A 17,934-nucleotide genomic window follows, 5' to 3' on the forward strand; every position below is an offset into this window, starting at 1 on the left:
TCTCACCACTCCTCCTCCTCCTCCTCTTTACTTTCTTTTTCTCCAACACTGCTCACTCATCAAAGATTCCCAACAGATATTTTGTGAGTTCGTTCAACTTTGGATCTGCAATAACAGAGCAGACACGTAACATCATAACTCAGGAGACAGGGCTTTATCTGGCGCTCACGTCTTCTGTCCTCAGACTCAGCGTGAGACTTAGCGCCTACTAGCCATGTGTGACTGCTGCTGTAACTAAGCCAAAAGAGGCCTGTCTTTTTAAATTTTTAACTTGTCGTCTCACCCTTCAGCTGCCGGGCTGCAGCGTTCTGTGTGGGAGGGTAGCGGTTTAGAGTACTGGCGGAGGATGGAGGAGACAATCAAATAGAAAACATGTCTGAAAGGGTGAATGAAAGAAGATGGTTGTACCAAAGCGATCGAAACCTGAAGCTGTTTGTTTAATCTAAATGGGAAGAGTACGACAATACAATGCATAAAACCCATACTGCACAACATCAATTATATATAGCCCTGAGAAACCAACATCCATTTGTCTTCTGATACATTTTATTGTTCTGGTTTTACTTTTACTTTAACGTGCATATGCTTCCTCCACTGAAAGTATTTGTGTGACAGTATGTTCCTGCTCAGTGCTTTTCTCACTTTTCACTCTTTTTTACCTGTTTTCAAAACCAGCTCTGAGGCCGTGAGTTCAGAGCATGACTTCCTGTGACTGGGGCGATCTAGGCTGATAGTAGTGGTTTCAGTTAAGTAGGGTCAAAGTTGACATAAGAACATTAGAGCAGCCAGTAAGAGGCACTGGCTGGACAAACCAAACAGGAAGCAGCGTAGCGCTCTGTGAGGCTGACAGAGATATGAGTCTAGAGAGAACTACGATGGGGTTATGGTAAGATATGGATGCCTGCTCTAAGCTATTGCAGGAAGGAACAGAAATAGATACCATTCTTTCCGCAATGCTGGGAAGGTGCAGCTCATATCGGACAATTATGTTACCGAAGAAAACAGACACAACTGTAAGACAAGAAATAAGACATTTGAGGGTACACTCTACACTCACGGTGAGTTGGTAATCCTAATAGTCCCTTAAATAAAAACTGGATATAAATATATTTTTGTTAAAGGTAATCACAGATTCCCTTTGCTCTGCTACCTGTGACAGATCAAGTCCACCAGCAGAGACTGCAGTCAATATTGTCCGTCTGCTGTAACCTGAGGATTGAAATAAATAGAGTGGAGCAAATCCTGTTTTTGTAGTAAATCTGGTGTTTTTTTTTTTTATTTGGCATTTGGGTTTTATTTTGCAGCCTCTTGGTTAGTCTTCACTGTACCGATTGTTGGGCTCAAGGCAGTAATTATAATATATATTTGGTTGAACACATTTCCGCCAATATGCAAATATTACAAAAAATGCCCCCCCACACCAATATACTGATAAAAATAAATAGCAATTGAAAAAAATCCACAGAAGACAACTACGCACTGCTGTGCAAAATCATTATAAACAAACATAGTCATCAAAAGTATGATGTACAAATTGCCATTATCATTTCGGCCGGCTGTAGCTTTACGGTGTACTGCAGTTCTGCATGTGGTTTGTCCAACCTGTGCTTTCATACCACAGCAGATCACGGCTCACGGGTATATTCAACTTACGTTAATATCTAAATTATGTTATATTTGTGTGATAGTCCACAGGAAGTCTGAATAAAGTGTCAGTCATTTATGTTTCACTGCTTCTGTAATTTATACAGACAATATTGGCTTTTCCATTTATTGCATATTTGTATAATATACCGTATAGCTGCATTTGGGGTTGTCGTGATATACAGGTTTCAACGTATACTGTGGTATGAAAATTGACGGTTATCATACCATGTACATTTGCTTATCTACAGTATAAAAAATGCAACTAGAGAGAGAATCTCTCTTTTAATTCAGTTATTGTTTCAAAAGAGAGACTTTTTACACATACTTACCTTTTAAAAAAAAGCTTCTATAATAATAATAATAATAATAATAATAATTGTTTAATAATTGTGAAATATTTTCATACCATGGTTGAAGAAAATCCTGTACCATTGCAACCTTGGCTGTACTTGCTTATGATAATTAATATAATATAATAGGAAATGAGTTTTCACATTTTGACATTTTTTGGGGGGAGGATGGGGGACCCTCATTCATACATGCAGCAGGAGAAGTAGATTGTTCCAGAACAGCCTGCAGTGTTTAGCCCTCAAATACTCCATTCTATTCCTCATGTATCAACATTTGTTTATGGGCCTGAAAACAGCACCTCCAAGGCAATTCAATACGCCCATTTCACAAATAATATTTTTTGAGATGTCAGACAGTGTAACTATAAATAAAACACCTTCTGAGATGCACACGACAACAAAGGCAGCACACCTACATAACTGGATGCATTAGTGTTTTGTCTCTAACAGCGGAAAGCCTGGGTCACTATGTACTATTGCAATAAATCCAGTTAATTCATTGTCAAGACAGTTTGCTGAAAACCAACATTCATTATGTAAGCTCGCTCAGCGGAACATGTCAGCGGGCATTTTAGATGTTCGGCGTCTGTTAGTGTTTTCGTTTGCACAGCAGCAGCAGTAGCTGCAGTCTCGCATTCCGGTGTCTTTTCAGGTGGTGAGAAATGATACGATATCTGTGGCAACAGAAACTTCACTTCATACCTCTCTCTCTCTCTCACCCTTTTCTTGGCCCCACACGGATGTAGGTTTGTGCCTGCAGGTGTGCACATGCACACAGTCCAGCACTCACACACATCTGCGAACCTCAGTGTGACCACCTTTACCACAGGTTTTCTTTGGAGACCCTCGGCCTCAGGAGCTGTTGGAGGCAGGCAGTGGAGCTGTGGTTGCTCTTGTTAAGAGTAATCTAGAGATGAGCATTTCAAACCACACATCATTGCTCCATTGTAATATAATAAGTTAACATTATCACTACAAAAGCTGTTTAAGGGGACACTTCTACAATAAAATGCTATTGTGTTTTCAGAAGGATAGATTTTAATCTGCAGAAAATCCTGCTGTTAACTAAACTAAACCTGGAAAGATTTGCCATAAATACAGACTGAATACTACTGAACAATGGCAATAGCTTGATTTTCTTTTAAATTCACTTAAAGATTAAGCAGCATTACTTTTTTTTAGTTTTTCTTCAGCCATGTTTAGCATAGAGCGTGACAGAGTCAGAGAGGAGAAAGGAGGAGAATGCGTGTCTTGGTTGGCTCACACATTACTAGAAAACTAGGCTGGAGTGGTCACAACCCCCATACTGTGTTCCTGAGGGAGGCAGGGTGTGATGATGATGAAACAACTGATGATTCACACTTTACTGTCAGAGGTTGTAAAGGGAACGCTCGCTCACACGCCTTAAAAAACAGCGTGCGATTGCACCATCGTGGCTGGCATTGACTCACATCTCCTCCACTGTGTCACTCAGTCGGTTGCATTTAGTCATGACAACAGAGATACACAGCATTGGTGTTTTTATATCAGCTATGCTGTAGGATGGTCGTTAAACGAAATGTCTTTCAGCATCCGTTCTACGGAAGCCCTGGCAAGCCAGTGAAAAATAAGAGCTCGGTTGAAGCATTTTCTAAGTCTGATCTAAATTGTTTCCTCTGCTGTGTTTATGACTTAACAGCAAGTTAAATGGTTTGCAAGGGAAATTCTGTTAAGTTACTTTTTTTGCAACAGATAAAACTGTTTTGGCAGGTTAAAAGAAAAAAATGCTTTTTAGTGTGCTGCTGTGTTTTTACTTTTATCTAGAATATGGAGTAGTGATGCACTTCAAATGAGTATTTCACAACAAACACTTTCCGATCAAAAATTAGAAAATAAATGAATAATAGAATTAACCCCAGCTGGAGCCAACAATTTCCAACATGGCACCTGGGTTACAAACATTCTCAATTTAAAGCTAAACAGCACACTAAAATGTTTCTGAAAACATTTGAGACAAGAAAGGTTAAGTGCGGTAAGGCTATTAGAAATGCTACAAGGCAATGAAGTAGGCAGGGTAATATTTTTAAAAAAATTTTTATCTCATTAATTGCTGTGTGTGAATATAGTGACAGTTTCTGCAGACATGTTTTATGTTTTTTGTTTTTTTTCTTTGTTTTTTTTGGTGTTTTGTTTTGCTTTTTGAAAAATTACCAACTGCTGCTTGATGTCATAAATACAGGGGAGGAAGCCATTTCAAGCCAATATAAAAGGAAAAAAAATCTCATTTTTGCCTCTCTGGGATTCCAACCTTTCTTTTTAAAAATAGTTTTGTGCAATTAAATTGTTACTTTGTATATCTGCTGTATGTATAGGTGTCTGTTTGTGGCTGGGTCTCTGTGCACCTGTGAGTGTGGGTATGTGTGTACCTCAGTGCCGAGGAGTTGCAGATGGTGAAGTCTCTGTTCTCCATCAGTGGGATCTCAGTAGAAGCAGATGCCCATGCAGGCCTGCGTGTGTGTTCCCATTGTGTCGAAACCTGTCTGTGCTCCTCGCCTTGTCTCTGTCTCCTCCTCAACCTGGTCCCATTAACTCCTCACCATGAGGAGGTTGGGACAATGAGGATTACTCTATAAAACACTGTTAAACTTCCTGCCAAGTGGGCCACCTCCAGTCACAATGAAAGCTCGGAAAACAAGGGCAAACACACACAGTAAAAAAATCATTGGCCATGTTAAAACAGTCCTCGGCCTAATGGTATTTGTTAGCGATTAAATGGGCAGGGTTTACCACTGGCCCATGCAATGAGTCTTAATAAGCTGCATAGAAAATTACAGACTTATTTAAAAACACATTTGGTACTTACACTAACTGAAATGGTCCTGACAATAAAACTACCCATCTGGTACATCAGACAGGGTAAATATTTCCAAATTATCAGGCCTTACTAATTGACTATAGTAAGTTTAAGCAAAAGATCTGATATTTTTGTGGCCTCTGCTTCACTCTAAGAGCAGTGTCCTGAGGGCCTGAGGATAGCGTGTGTCTTTTAGGCTCAGTAGTATCTGTCTAAACACTGATACAGCTCTTCCAGAGCTTCCTCCTGTCATCCAAAGACCTGGCTGCTAAAACAAACACTGACCCGTCCATCTGTCAGCGAAATGCCATAGGTATGTGAAAAGAAGGAAATCATCTTTTCTCCCAGGGTGTCCATGCGTGCATTTGTGCCTGCATGTGAACTCTTGTCGCCTGTGTGACTTTGCACGGGTTCAATTGTCACTGTTTAAGAGAAAAGTTTGTGGCAGTGCGGCTGTAATTTCATGGATGCAATGACAGCAGCTTTAGTTGGTTATAGAGGTAAACCATGTTACTCTTGCTACTGTGAATGGGAGGCCACTTCTCAGATAAGAATGAACTCTGACCAAACAGGCATCCTGTCCCTGTCCCCCATGCTTTTCTAACCCTAACACGGGGAGCAGCTGAGGGCCTGGAAGCCCATGTCTTTATGGTTCCCCCTGGGCTCATAAAGCTGCCAGGCCCAGGATGCAGCAAGCTCTCACTCCACCAACCATGTCACTGCCAGCTCCCACCACATCAGCGGAGTCTGCTCATGTCAAGTGAGGAGCAGGATGTTTGATGGTTGTCTCTTGCATGCCGCTGGGTGTTAAGATAACAAAAGCAGGTAGTTCCTCACCCCCCTCACTCTGCAGCACCCCTCTAGAAAGCCATTTACTATTAGTCATCTCTGCGACAGAGAGGGAGGAGTGGAGTGGAGAGGATGTGGAGGCAGAGTAAACAGCATCATAAAAAAAGTATTAAAAGTAGGCAGACAACAAAAGGATAATGTCCTTCTTAAATGTCTTTCAGTTTCGTATACGTCAGTCCTCCAGTACAAACCTTCTACCTGCAATGACTCCTATTTCTTTTAAGTCAGACACAAATCTAAAAGCCTAGACACACCAAACCAACATCAAAGTACTAGTGGCTATGAAGGCTAAAAGTTGTGTCGCCTCATGTCACCTGTGTCTCGGCCAAAAAGTTGCCCTTCAACACTGCAAACACTGCAGCTGATGGCCAACTAGCATGTGCAATCTGTGTACCTGAGTAAAAGGAAATAACTCTTCCTACCAGCAGGTGGTGGTGATCGTGACGGGAAAACCGGAAGACCTACTACAGATCTGCGAACGCAGTGCTGGCAGAACAGTTTGAGATCTTTTTTCTTTCCTCAGCAGCAGTTTGTAGAGTGTAGATGTAAATGCCATACATATTCTTATAACCCTCCTAATGATGGTCCAGGTCCAAAAATAGAAAATCAATACGCAGCAGCAGATGTTTTAATTGTGGCAGGCTGCCACAAATAAATGAATGTGTGGGAAACCCTGCACCGTTGATATGATACATACTTGAAACAAAGCAGCGTTTGCCTACCATTTTTACACCACTCTCGCTTACCACTGCGTCTTCAGTTGCTTTACTCCAGATGGCCATGTCATCGTTAAAATATTTGTATATTGGAATGATCAGATGAGATGATGATGAAAAATGAGAAGAGCCTTCTTGACTTTATACATTTGCTTGCTTTGTATCTCCTTTCCTGCACTGATTTACTTTAACTGAACAGCTAAGCAGAGTAATATCTCTCACCAATGGGCTCCGCCACCAATTCCACCTGCTCAGTCGCCAACAAGGACTGACTATCGCCAATGGTTCAGGGTACACCACAAAAAGTACGTCCACAGACACTTACCAACAGCCCAACACTGGCTGACGGCCGACCGTCATCCTGGCGTGTCAGGGCCTTCAGGCCTGTCTTGGTGACCTGACGCTTGATTATTTAAGTTTTAAATTTCTCAAGGGGGAAACAGAAGACGTTTCGGCTACCTTGGGGAACTATCTCGGCTAGAAAGGAGCGTGTTGGTCATGCGAAGCACTCAAAAGCCCTCACAAACTCCTACTTAGATGAACTGCTGAATGCTTGAAGGCCAAGAGAGTGGAGCCAAGAGCCCAGAACAGACTCCTGTAGACCAGGTTAAGTTACAGCACAACTTGGGTCGGACCTATAGGCTTTCATCACATACACGCACACAAATACATGCAGTGATGAATCGCATGCAAGCCTCGCGACCGCAAACCAAATACCTGGGTTTGTTTTTAATGAGTGTACCAGGCTCAAGCTTAAGCTGGAATGCTGTTGACTGACCAACTGAGTGGATGATCCTATTGATAGAGACCGGGGTTGGGTTGCTCTCTAATTAGCAAGCAGGCGGAAATGATCTTACACGGGTACTGTGTGTACCGACTCTTTTCAGGTTATCTAATATATGCGTTGAACATTTTGTGTCCACTGCACTTGTAGAAACATTTTAAGACTAATACCAGTTATGCCATTTTTTTTTAAGTTGAGTAAAATTAACCAACAAACCTCTGTGTGTTTATCTGCGTCGCTCACCGAGAGAAAGAAAGAGACCACATAACACACACAAGCTAGAGCGTCACGTGAGAGTCAGTGATTTGTATATATGTATTATCTATAGTGGGAATCATATTAGTGTGAGTATAATTAAACAAGGCACAGATTGACCACATGAGGAATGTGTGTACAGTAAAAACACAGCAGTGTAGGATACTTTAACAGCCTGTTTGATAAGCTTGCACAATCATAACTGCATGGTATGCACCATTTCATCTTCCTAAGTAACATGCAACCATGCACCACTGTCAAAGAAAGGTTTTAAGAGCGATTCTGTATCAATGTAAAAAAAAAAATTTAAAAAAAAAGAAAACATGAAGGAAGTCAAGCTGTTGAAAGGAAAGCAGCTGAAGGGAGAGAAAGAGTTCAATTCAGGAAAAGCCCGCATTCTGAGCCTGTGCTTGGCAGCCTGTGTGATCAATATAAATAGCACCAAATGGGCTGTTATAAAATTGTCGAGAGTTGTAAATGATCCCCAAAGACAAAACTGGAACATAAAAGAGCCCAAACCTGTATGCACACAGCACAGACTTGCAGCCAAACATACATTTCAAGTGCGTGTATCCAGTATGTACCTCCTCCCACCACCCACTGCTTTCACACTCAAACACACAGGCATCTGATTTCTGATTGGCTGAGCAATCAAAAATACGATTACCATGTGGGCAAAAAAAGACAGTCAACTCAACAAAATATGCTTTTCTTAAGCAAATTACTTTTTTTTCCAAGCAAAAAAAAAAATACTTGGCAAGCACACATTCAAGTGAACATGTTATTTTTAAGAATGCATGCACGCACGCACACACTACTGCTTAAAGCTGACCCAAGGCAATACTTTTCCTTCAATAATGCAAACAAACATCTTTATTGCTTTGTTTGGTGGATGGCATGATTTATGAGAAAAACTTCCGATCAGCAGTATTTCAGTTGCCGTATACCAGGGGACAGTGAAAGGGCTGACTGTAGGGGAGAGGAGGAGGAGACGCTGCAGCCTGGTACCTGAGACAGATGTCCTGCACATACTGCCCCTTGTGGCCACAAGTAGCAATTGTAAAAACTCATTAAACAATAATATATCACCATTGTTTATTTTATAAACAATGGTAAAGTATTTTTTTCCTTTTTTTCTCTACCTCTCTGTTTAAACCTATTCATTTATCCCAGGTAAGTCGAGAGAAGGAGATCCAATGATTATAGGGACTTATTGTATTATAACTCAGCCAAAGATTAAAGGGAGAAACGGGGGTGGAAGGATGAGGGAAGGCTAAAGTGCTGTGCTTGCATTTTATACACACAAAGACTTTTTAATGCATATGCATCCCCCAATTCTTCTTCACAAATGGGTGCACCTTGAGCGAATATATTCCAAGATATCTTTCCAACTAACTTTTGAGGTAAAACAAAAAAGGGAAGAAAAAAAAGCCAGAGTTGGATTCCAGCTGACAACAGAGGAGCGTGTGCGTAACCATTGGATGCACTCACTTCGCCAGAGTGCTCCCGGTGACGGTCGCTAACAGTAGCCGTGATTCAACGGATATCACACAGACTGGCTAATGAGCATTAGCATTATAGCTAAGAGACGCACAGGTAAAAACACAGAGGAAGGAACCTCCTGAGGATATGTCTAACTTTTTAAATCCCCCTTTTTTCCTCTCCTTTATTTTCCCCCTACGGACCATTAGCCAGTAGATCCCTCCCACCTCCCCACTCCGCCTCCCTCCCTTTTTTCTTTCTTTCAGCACAGTGCAATTAGCGCTCTCATTGAATATTGAAGGTATGAAGAAGAATGGGGCTTTTTAGCCGTTTCTCTTCCGCTAAGACCATAGCTCCGCTGAGGGATGGCTGAAGGCTTCGACTAAATCAGGATGCTGAGCTACAGCAACAGCACTTAGAGCCAAACAATCACTGATCATTTATTTAGTCAGCCTTATTTATTCATCCCCGTTTGCTGTTGCTCAGAGCTGTGATTATTTCACTTAGGATTATTCTCATTTGATTCTCTCTTCTTGAAGCAGACAACTGGTCTGAGCTCCTCAAATTAATGAGAAAGCATAAGCTTCATTTTGCCAGCTCAGATGATTTTATCACATCTGATGGTTCCAGGTGGAGGAATCACAAACATTGAAAGAAATTATATTGCAATCATAACCTTTTTAAAAAATTGTATTTGCACCGAATCACTGTGATCTAATTTTCTAAACTATGTTGCTCTTGTGTTACAGCGCACTTGCAGGATGTATCATATCTCTGCTCTGTGTGATTCAGAACAGAGAATAGCCCTACTGTACTGGGTTGTGTTGCATGGAAGTTTGCCTGAGGGCTGTACGGCAGGTTACTGGCAGAGAGGCCGGTGCAGATCTGCTAGTAGACTTTCTCAGGACCCAACACAACAGTCTGCCAACACAAAACACAAGCATAGTCTATAAACCCTCCATGCCCTATGGCCACATAATCAGACATGATCCTGATTAACACAAGCCTGCTCCAGCCATGTATAAACATCCACACACATGCAAACACACTGCACGAACACACACACAAAGGAAAACACGTACGTGATTTCTCCTCGCACATTCACATGCCCAAACACCAGACATCGATTCTCACAAATGCTAGATTACAACGTCTCGCTCTCTCACAGTCTAATACCCATACCCAGCTCACATTGCACTCTATAAATACACTTACAGTCTTAGCAGGACTCAGTATTAGGTCTGGTATGCTGCTGAACTCCACCACTTGTTGGTTGTAAGGCAGATCTCTCAGGGAATGGCTCAGTGGGGTGAGGATGGAAACAACAAAATCTCTCTTGGATCTGGAAGTGTTTGGACTTGTCACTGTGAAATGATCTGCTGGGCCTTTGGATTTTATTTGATCTTATTTTATTTTTTGTGGCATCAATGAGTATTATCCCGATTTGGTTTGAAATATGTGTCATTTAAGCAAACAGGTCTTTAAGAAACTGAAGTGATAGCAAGGTGCTAAGATCATGCTCTGATGTTGTGCAGCAGTACTGGAACACATACAAACACACAAACATACACATACACATACACACACACACACACTGATAAAGGAAGGAAAGTATTGCTGTCTTGTGTCTCCTACCACTTCCTTTCATATAGCCGTGCTCTGTGGTAAGAGTCATAATGCATAACACAAATGCACCGCACATAGACACAGATGCAAATACAGGAATCAAATACACACAGTCATTTCCAGGAAGTCACGTCTCACTGCTGTGCAACTGGCCACAGGCAGCAGACACTTATCACTCTCATTTCTTGAGATTTGATGTGTCTCTTGTACTGAGCAGCACTTGCTGCAGACAGCTTCATTCCACCACATTCGAATAACCACAGCAGCAGTAGCAGCGAAGATATAAATCGCAAAGGGAGGGAAAAACGTTGAAAGGAGACAGGTTGCAGCCAGAGAAGAGACCTGCTATAGGCAAGGGCCAGACCAGAGTAGGAGACAGGCTCCAGCCTTCCCTTACAGCTCCATCAATGTTTAATGCAGTGGGGCAGAGAAGGGGCCGAGCCTGGGCTGCCACCCTCATAGAGGAGGTCAGCGCCGGAGTCATCAGGCTGGAGGGAGACGAAAGCAATGTTAGAGGAGTGTGACAGGAGACAAGGGTCTGCCACACAAGGAAACTATTGGTACATTCAGTCTCAGAGGTCACACTCTTTTGTGAAACTTTGTTACAGCAGATCAACCCTGTCTTCTAAAAATCATGTTCATAACTGATCTGCATTCAGAAAAATCTGTTTGTAGGTGATTTAAAGCCACAGGGAATATTTTTTTTCTGGAGCATATCGACAAAATATTCACTTTCAGTGTATTTACTTCACATCTTCTCTACAATATTGACTCCTGGCAACTAACACAAATTGTGTTTTTATGGTTATGTTGAAACAAATCAAATCTCAAAAAGTTGGGTTCAATTTTTTCAAGTCAATCATACTCACATGCTTATATGTGCAGTACAGCATTACTGATCACTGTGGTTGTTCCTTCAGTCTAAAAAATGCAAATTTATTGCAAAGTTTTATGCAAAGTAAAATATTCTGAATTCAGCTGAAGATAATATGAAGATTCAGCAGTCTGAGTGAAACAAATCACTTATCTTATGTGGTTTTTTGTACAAAAGGACTTCTCTGTGCCACACCCAATCTGTTTGCTTGCTATGCCACTGAAGAGGAGCAGTAACAGCAAAGTGGTGACCACTGTTGATGTACATGTAGGCATGTGGGTGTGTCTGAAAATACCCTATAAAGCTAGAAAGATATCATGGTCTTGGTTAGATATTGTAAAAGCCTTTACTGATTTGAAGCATGACACGAGATGTGCTGACTTTTTTTTTTTAAAGCAACTAAAACAAACTTTCATTTTGTGTTGATATTGGCGGCAACTGTGGACAAAAATACTATGAGTCATCAAGCCCTTGAACTGGTTAGCGAGTGCATTTACTTTGCATGTGAGTTAGAGATGCAACTTATTTGTGACGCTATTTTTCTTTTTGGGAACGCAGATGTTTGCAGGAAGTGATAAAATTATGTATCTATATATAGCTACCTAAAATTGTCCCCTTTAATATGACGATTTTAAAACGAAGTCAACTTTGTATTCATATATTTTGATGTAAACACACACAATTTATTAATAAAATATACATATGACATACCTGTCTAGGATGAGGAGGGCCAGTTCAGAATGAGTTTTGAATCCTCTGAAGTTCTGCAACTCTTTTTATCTGTTGAATATACAACAAGTTGACTTTTTATCGTCCATGCTCTAGCATTGTCCCTTGTAGCTTTTTTTTTTATTTGTTCTTTGGTCAGTTGTTTTCTATTTCTCTTTCCTGATCCTGCTGCCCCAGTATCAGCTATAACCAAAACATATAACTTGAAAAATAAATATATCTAAAGAAAAAATCTCCTCCTGCTTTCCATCAGCTGTCTAAACTGGTAATCAGTGCCAAACTTTGCCTGGTAAAATGTAAACATGCATGCTCTCCTGATCTGCATGCCATAAATCGTTTTATCTGATTTCAAGGGAAATTGGACTTGGGGAAGGCATTAGGATTTATTATATATAAATATCTTTTTGCTGATAGTCTCATTTCCTTATATAGGTCATATAAAGGCATCAGTATTAAATGGTTTTTATAATAAGTAACTGCTTTAATACCACGAAAAAAACACTCATTCTTTACACCTGAGACGCAGGACACAAGTCCTTGTCTTGTCACATCTGGCTCCAAAATACCAAGATGGCAAAAATACTGAAGTTGAGGCTTCAAAATGGGAGTCCACAAACCAATGTTTGACATCGCTGTAGCCACGTTCGTTATTTCATACAATCAATGCACATGCGTCAAAGCTCGCCCAGCCTGACCTTCATGGCTTCACTTCCTTGATTGAAAAAATGGTTTCAGTGAATGTAATCCATAGCACAGACACTAAATAATGGGGCAAATCAAATGCTGATAACTCAAAACTCACTCAAAATCATATGTGACGGCAGGAGTGTGTATGAAATTGTTCCCCATCAGCTGAAACTGCCACGAAATACAGCACAGAGTTACAGTATTTACCCTTCGGCATGAACATGAGAACGTAGAGGATAACACTTTATGAGTGTGAGTTAACGCGAGGCTCACCCCAAGTTTGTGGCCGTTTGTGAGAGGACATCCTGCAATGATAAACACACAGCAGCAGGCTGGGGCCGACCAGACACATACTCTGTGATCAGAGCCAGACCAGGCCTGCTTTCTTCAGGTACACTCGGACTCAGTGGGATACGCTTCATAGTCATCTCCTCTCGCAGTATGAAAACACACACACACACACACACACACACACACACACACACACACACACACACACACACACACACACACACACACACAGAGGAAGCATCCTTGTACACATTTCAGAGCACAGACACCTACAAGCTGTGATTACCCAGACTAAAGTCTACCTTCCCTGTCATTGGGACCATCAGCCGAAAGGTGGGTCGGTGTGTGTTTCGGGGGGGAGGGGCGACGTAAACACAGTTACATAGTGACCTTCATCTGCTCTGCCTATGGAGTTGGCTGTGGCTGTGGGTTGAGACAGATACAAAGGACAGAAGAAGACAATGACAGACAAGATTGCAGGCATGAACAGCAAGGAATAGGTGAAACACACAGGGGCAGATTTCTTCAGAGGAGACGCATACTTGAGACAGTTCATTTTTGCTAATTCTCCCGCTTCTTAGATACACAAATTTTAATTTTTACAACACTTATAAATTATTTTTTTTTCTGAGCAGTTTGGATTTATTTGTCAAACTGGCAGTGGCAGCGGCACGCCCAAATCCTCTGTCAACACACAAACATCCTGCAATGTACATATTAGCTCAGGCATGTGTCCTGAAGGGATGTCAAACCTGCGGCATCTGTGGTTGGCAAGCAGGCAGGGAGGGATGGAGAGAGGGAAAAGGAGAAAGAACGTGGGAAGAGGGAGGGAAAGTGCTGACTCTGACACCGTCTCTGTGTGCCGCTAACACAGGAACCAATTAGCTAGGAGCCAGCTTCCGTTGCCTGCGCTGTTATAGGACCTCCTCTTTGAGTCCCCAGGGCTGACTGCAGCTTCAGGGGCTACGGTGGCACATATACTGTATACAATAGACAAGCTATAGGAGAGACACAGATACTCGGCAGACATACTAAAGACAGGGATGTGGTGTGGCCTTCCAGACAGGAAGGGACACGCAGGAGAGCAGACAGATGCAGCAGGTCAAAGAGGTAACAGGCAGTGTGGAAAGAAGCAGAGCTGCAGTTATGACAAAACAAAGCAAGCTGTAGTTAAATTAAACGCGTTGCTTTGCTTTGATTGACTCATGTTGCCCCTGTTTTTGTGTCAAATCCTAACACACATCTCAAAACACCTCATAACGTCACATACCACACAGTCTGCATCTCATTTCCTTTCACGTAACAAACATATTTCACATTTTCCATGCACTCTAAAATTATCTTAAAAATAAACCATGAGCTGTTCTTGTCACCTCATCTTATCTTCATATAGAAACCAATGCAAATGCGTAATTACATACACACTCACACAAACGTCCTTTGGTATAACACACGTGCTGACAAATATCAACTCCACATGCTCACACGTCTAAATACAGACTCGCACATATACACACGCCTCCCTAACCTACACACACCACCTCACTGTCCTGCACAAAGAGGGCACCGGGTGACGCAGTCTTTTTATGACAATTATTGATTCTCTGGAGCGCAGTAAAAACTATCCCCAGACAGACAACAAAAATAACTGTAACCATATAACAGCTTCCTGCCAAGGGAACAGATCCCACAGAGTGGCCACGTGACTGGACTATTCCTGGAGCATACTGTAGACCCCTAGCAGGGCCCGGGGCACTGACCAGGCATACACTCACATACAGGACGCGGAGAGGGAGAGGAGAGGAGAAGGTTATAGAAAAGTGTATGTTTAGACTTTGTCAGTTCTTCTGGCTGAAAAATGAGCATTTCATGTATTTCTGTTCACTGAGAGGCTTTCAATTTGATTGTTTTTGTGCAGCTCCTCTCCCTCACCATATGGTGCTGCTCACTTTTAATTATGATAATATCAAAGTCTTTGTCTTGCATAGTCCATTTATGTAATAACATTTTCTCAATGCAGTACTCACAATGTACACCCCCCTTCATATCCACACACTCTGCACAGTTCCTCCAGCGGAGACGTAACTTATCAAATCAATCTTTTTTTCCAAATTTCTAAATAGTATTACACAAACAAAACAAGGAAGGAGAGAAATATAAGTCTTATTTCAAGTGTAAAAATGTGCTGTTGTATTCAAGGCTCTGTGGTTGAATTTGTACCGCAAGATAAGACAATATTTCTCCCCCAGAAAAATTTGGTTGTCGGTAGGGAGGAATGACTGTCGTAAAGCTGTCTTTGATTCTGCCACACTGTCATTAATAGAGCCATGGACAACACAGCTGCTGGACAGACGGCGATGACCTGAAATGAGTGAGGCGATGACAAACAGAGGTAGATGGTTAGAGAAAGTGGGATCCCAACAGTTGGACTAAATACTGAAAACTATAAACTATGCACAACTTTTTGTCTTTGACGTATTCACAGAACTCTCAAATGTGCTCGAGCATCCCTTCATCATAGCACTTTCATAGATGGGATGGCTTCATGTAGTCGTTCAAAACTGCTTTACAGCAGAGAAAATGCAGTTGATGGTAGAGCTGTGGCTGCACATGTGAATCCAAGACAAAGCGGTCCTGCCAGTGTTTATGCTTTTATATTTTCTTCTTTTCTTTTAGAGACAGGCAATATGGAGAAAACCAAATATTGTATATTTTTGACCAAATACCTCGATATCGACATTGTGACGATATTATAGCATTGACTATTGGTCCTTTTGCGAAATATTTACACAGTAAGATTTTTTAAATAATCATCAGTAATGTGGTCACAATGGCTGAGTGGGTAAAGGCAGATAACAGAACAGTCTGATAAGTTCAGAAAATTACATTACGCTTTACTGTACTGCAGCCTTGAAAAGCAAGGAAAGACAACAGGTACAATATTAAAAAATCAAAAAGATATCAAGTCTTGTATCCTGATATCTATATATTGTCCTGCCCTACTTGAATTGTTAAAGCTCGCTCAGGTTGATGAAGAACCAAGGCATTTCCTGCACACTCAGCCTGTTTTAGCTAGACAATTATTCTACTAAAAATCAGCAGCACACCATTTTATAATGTGTTTATTTTCCTCAAAAGGAAAGACATTTGGATATATTATTTAATGCATTCTTAATTTATATATATATATAAATAAATAAATATATATATATGTGTGTGTGTGTGTGTATATGTGTGTGTGTATATGTGTGTGTGTGTCTGTATGTGTGTGTATATGTATGTATGTATGTATATATATATATATATATACACACACACACATTAGTAGCTTAATTAATAGCTTATTAGTTGAGCTGCTTCACAATCTTTCCATATATCCCCTGTAAACTGCAGACATGCCCCGTGCGGTTGCACTATTGGATGTATAAGAAAAGTAGCGATCAAGAGAAAGACAGAAAAAAGTCATGTCGGACAGATCTAAGAGAAAAATGTGCAAGTGTGCTGCCTTTTAAGACTTTGAATGAACGTTAAAACATGGCTAAAGAGAACAGGAGAAATAAGAAGAGGAAAAATGCAAACTGCTTTAAAAAAACAGAGAGAAAAAGGAGACGTTGAAGCAGAGGGGTTCTGGTTATGATCTGGTCTCAGATACGGAGCAGTAATCTGGCTGTCAGACAAACAGCGTTCAGTCTTGTCAAACTCTAACACTCCACAGTCCACATTAGGTTCTGGCTGGCAGCCAGCTCAATGACAGAAAGCTCTCATCAATGCCGTTCCTCATCTATCCTCAGAGCACCATTGTCTGCTGTGGTTGGACCACTTCAGCTCTGATCTCATTTCAGACTAGCATATAATGTAGTCATTGAAGTACTGAAATCATTTTTTCTATTTTCACACGGAGAATTTATCATGAAAGATGCCATTAAAACAGCGGCACATACACTAACACACAGAGAAAGCAAAGAAAAGTGACATAACTGATCTTTTTTTTCTCTCCTAATAACTTATCGTCTGTCCGTGTTATCACCTCGTTAGCGGTTGTGGCGCTGCCTCCACTAAATGAGACGTACACTGAGCCGTGCTTTGCAGCCCTCCAGCCCCTCTAGGGGAGCTTTCGACTGGGGAAGGTCTGTTTGATCTCGACACTTATCTGCTTCATTTCTGTTCTCTTATGTGGTACTCACCAGCCATCACCTTGATTTGTGGTCAGGCTCAAGTCAAGTGCATTAACCACGTAGCACACAGATGTGCACATTTAGCTGTGCAAACACACAAACACAAATGTACACACCATCAAAAAGAAATGGTCCCTGTGCAAACCTCAGGCGGAGTGAAATGAATGTGCTCGCTCGCAGGGTGTTTGATACCATTTCAGAAACTGTTTGTTTAGACTCTATTCATGTACTTCTGAAGAAAATAGCTACATGCTGCCAGCACTGTGCTACGTATTTCAACAGGTCCAAAGCCTAGCAGTTTTTTCTGCTGCCAGTGTGACTCATTTGCTAAGTATTCACTTTGAGACAAATCTGTCAATTGCTCCCTTTTTTGGATCCAAATGTCCAGTCCCATAGTTATTCAAAATTAGAGCAAAGTTCTATACTAAAACAAAGTGATTTACAAGTGTTATGACTACTTTTGAAGAGTTCATAATGATCAGTTTTATACAAACACAGGACAGATGCTGAACATGAAAAAGAAACGGTGAAAGAAGACAGACGTTTTTTTGTGTCATATTGTAAAATGTTTATCCTTTCATGTTTGAGCCTTCAGAACCTGGATTGAGATCAGTTTTTTGTTATGCTGCATTGAGA

General features: G+C 41.2%; 1 protein-coding gene across 2 annotated transcripts in view; it reads right to left on the reverse strand.

Moving 5' to 3' along the window:
* Positions 1–17,934, reverse strand: part of mafa (MAF bZIP transcription factor a) — an 87,223-nt gene that overhangs the window by 40,622 nt on the left and 28,667 nt on the right. Inside the window, exons 3-4 of one of the 2 annotated variants that reach the window (XR_015776779.1) lie at positions 12,128–12,196; positions 10,292–11,030 (exon numbers count right to left, since the gene is read on the reverse strand). The exons of the other annotated variant lie outside the window; for it this stretch is intronic. The gene's annotated coding sequence lies outside the window, so the exon portion shown is untranslated. Of the gene's footprint in view, positions 1–10,291; positions 11,031–12,127; positions 12,197–17,934 lie in introns of those variants that run through there. 2 annotated transcript variants of the gene reach the window in all.

This window comes from Plectropomus leopardus, chromosome 1 (assembly GCF_026936395.1).
Source record: "Plectropomus leopardus strain MGB_pleo_1.0 chromosome 1, ASM2693639v1, whole genome shotgun sequence".
Lineage (NCBI taxonomy): Eukaryota > Metazoa > Chordata > Actinopteri > Perciformes > Serranidae > Plectropomus > Plectropomus leopardus.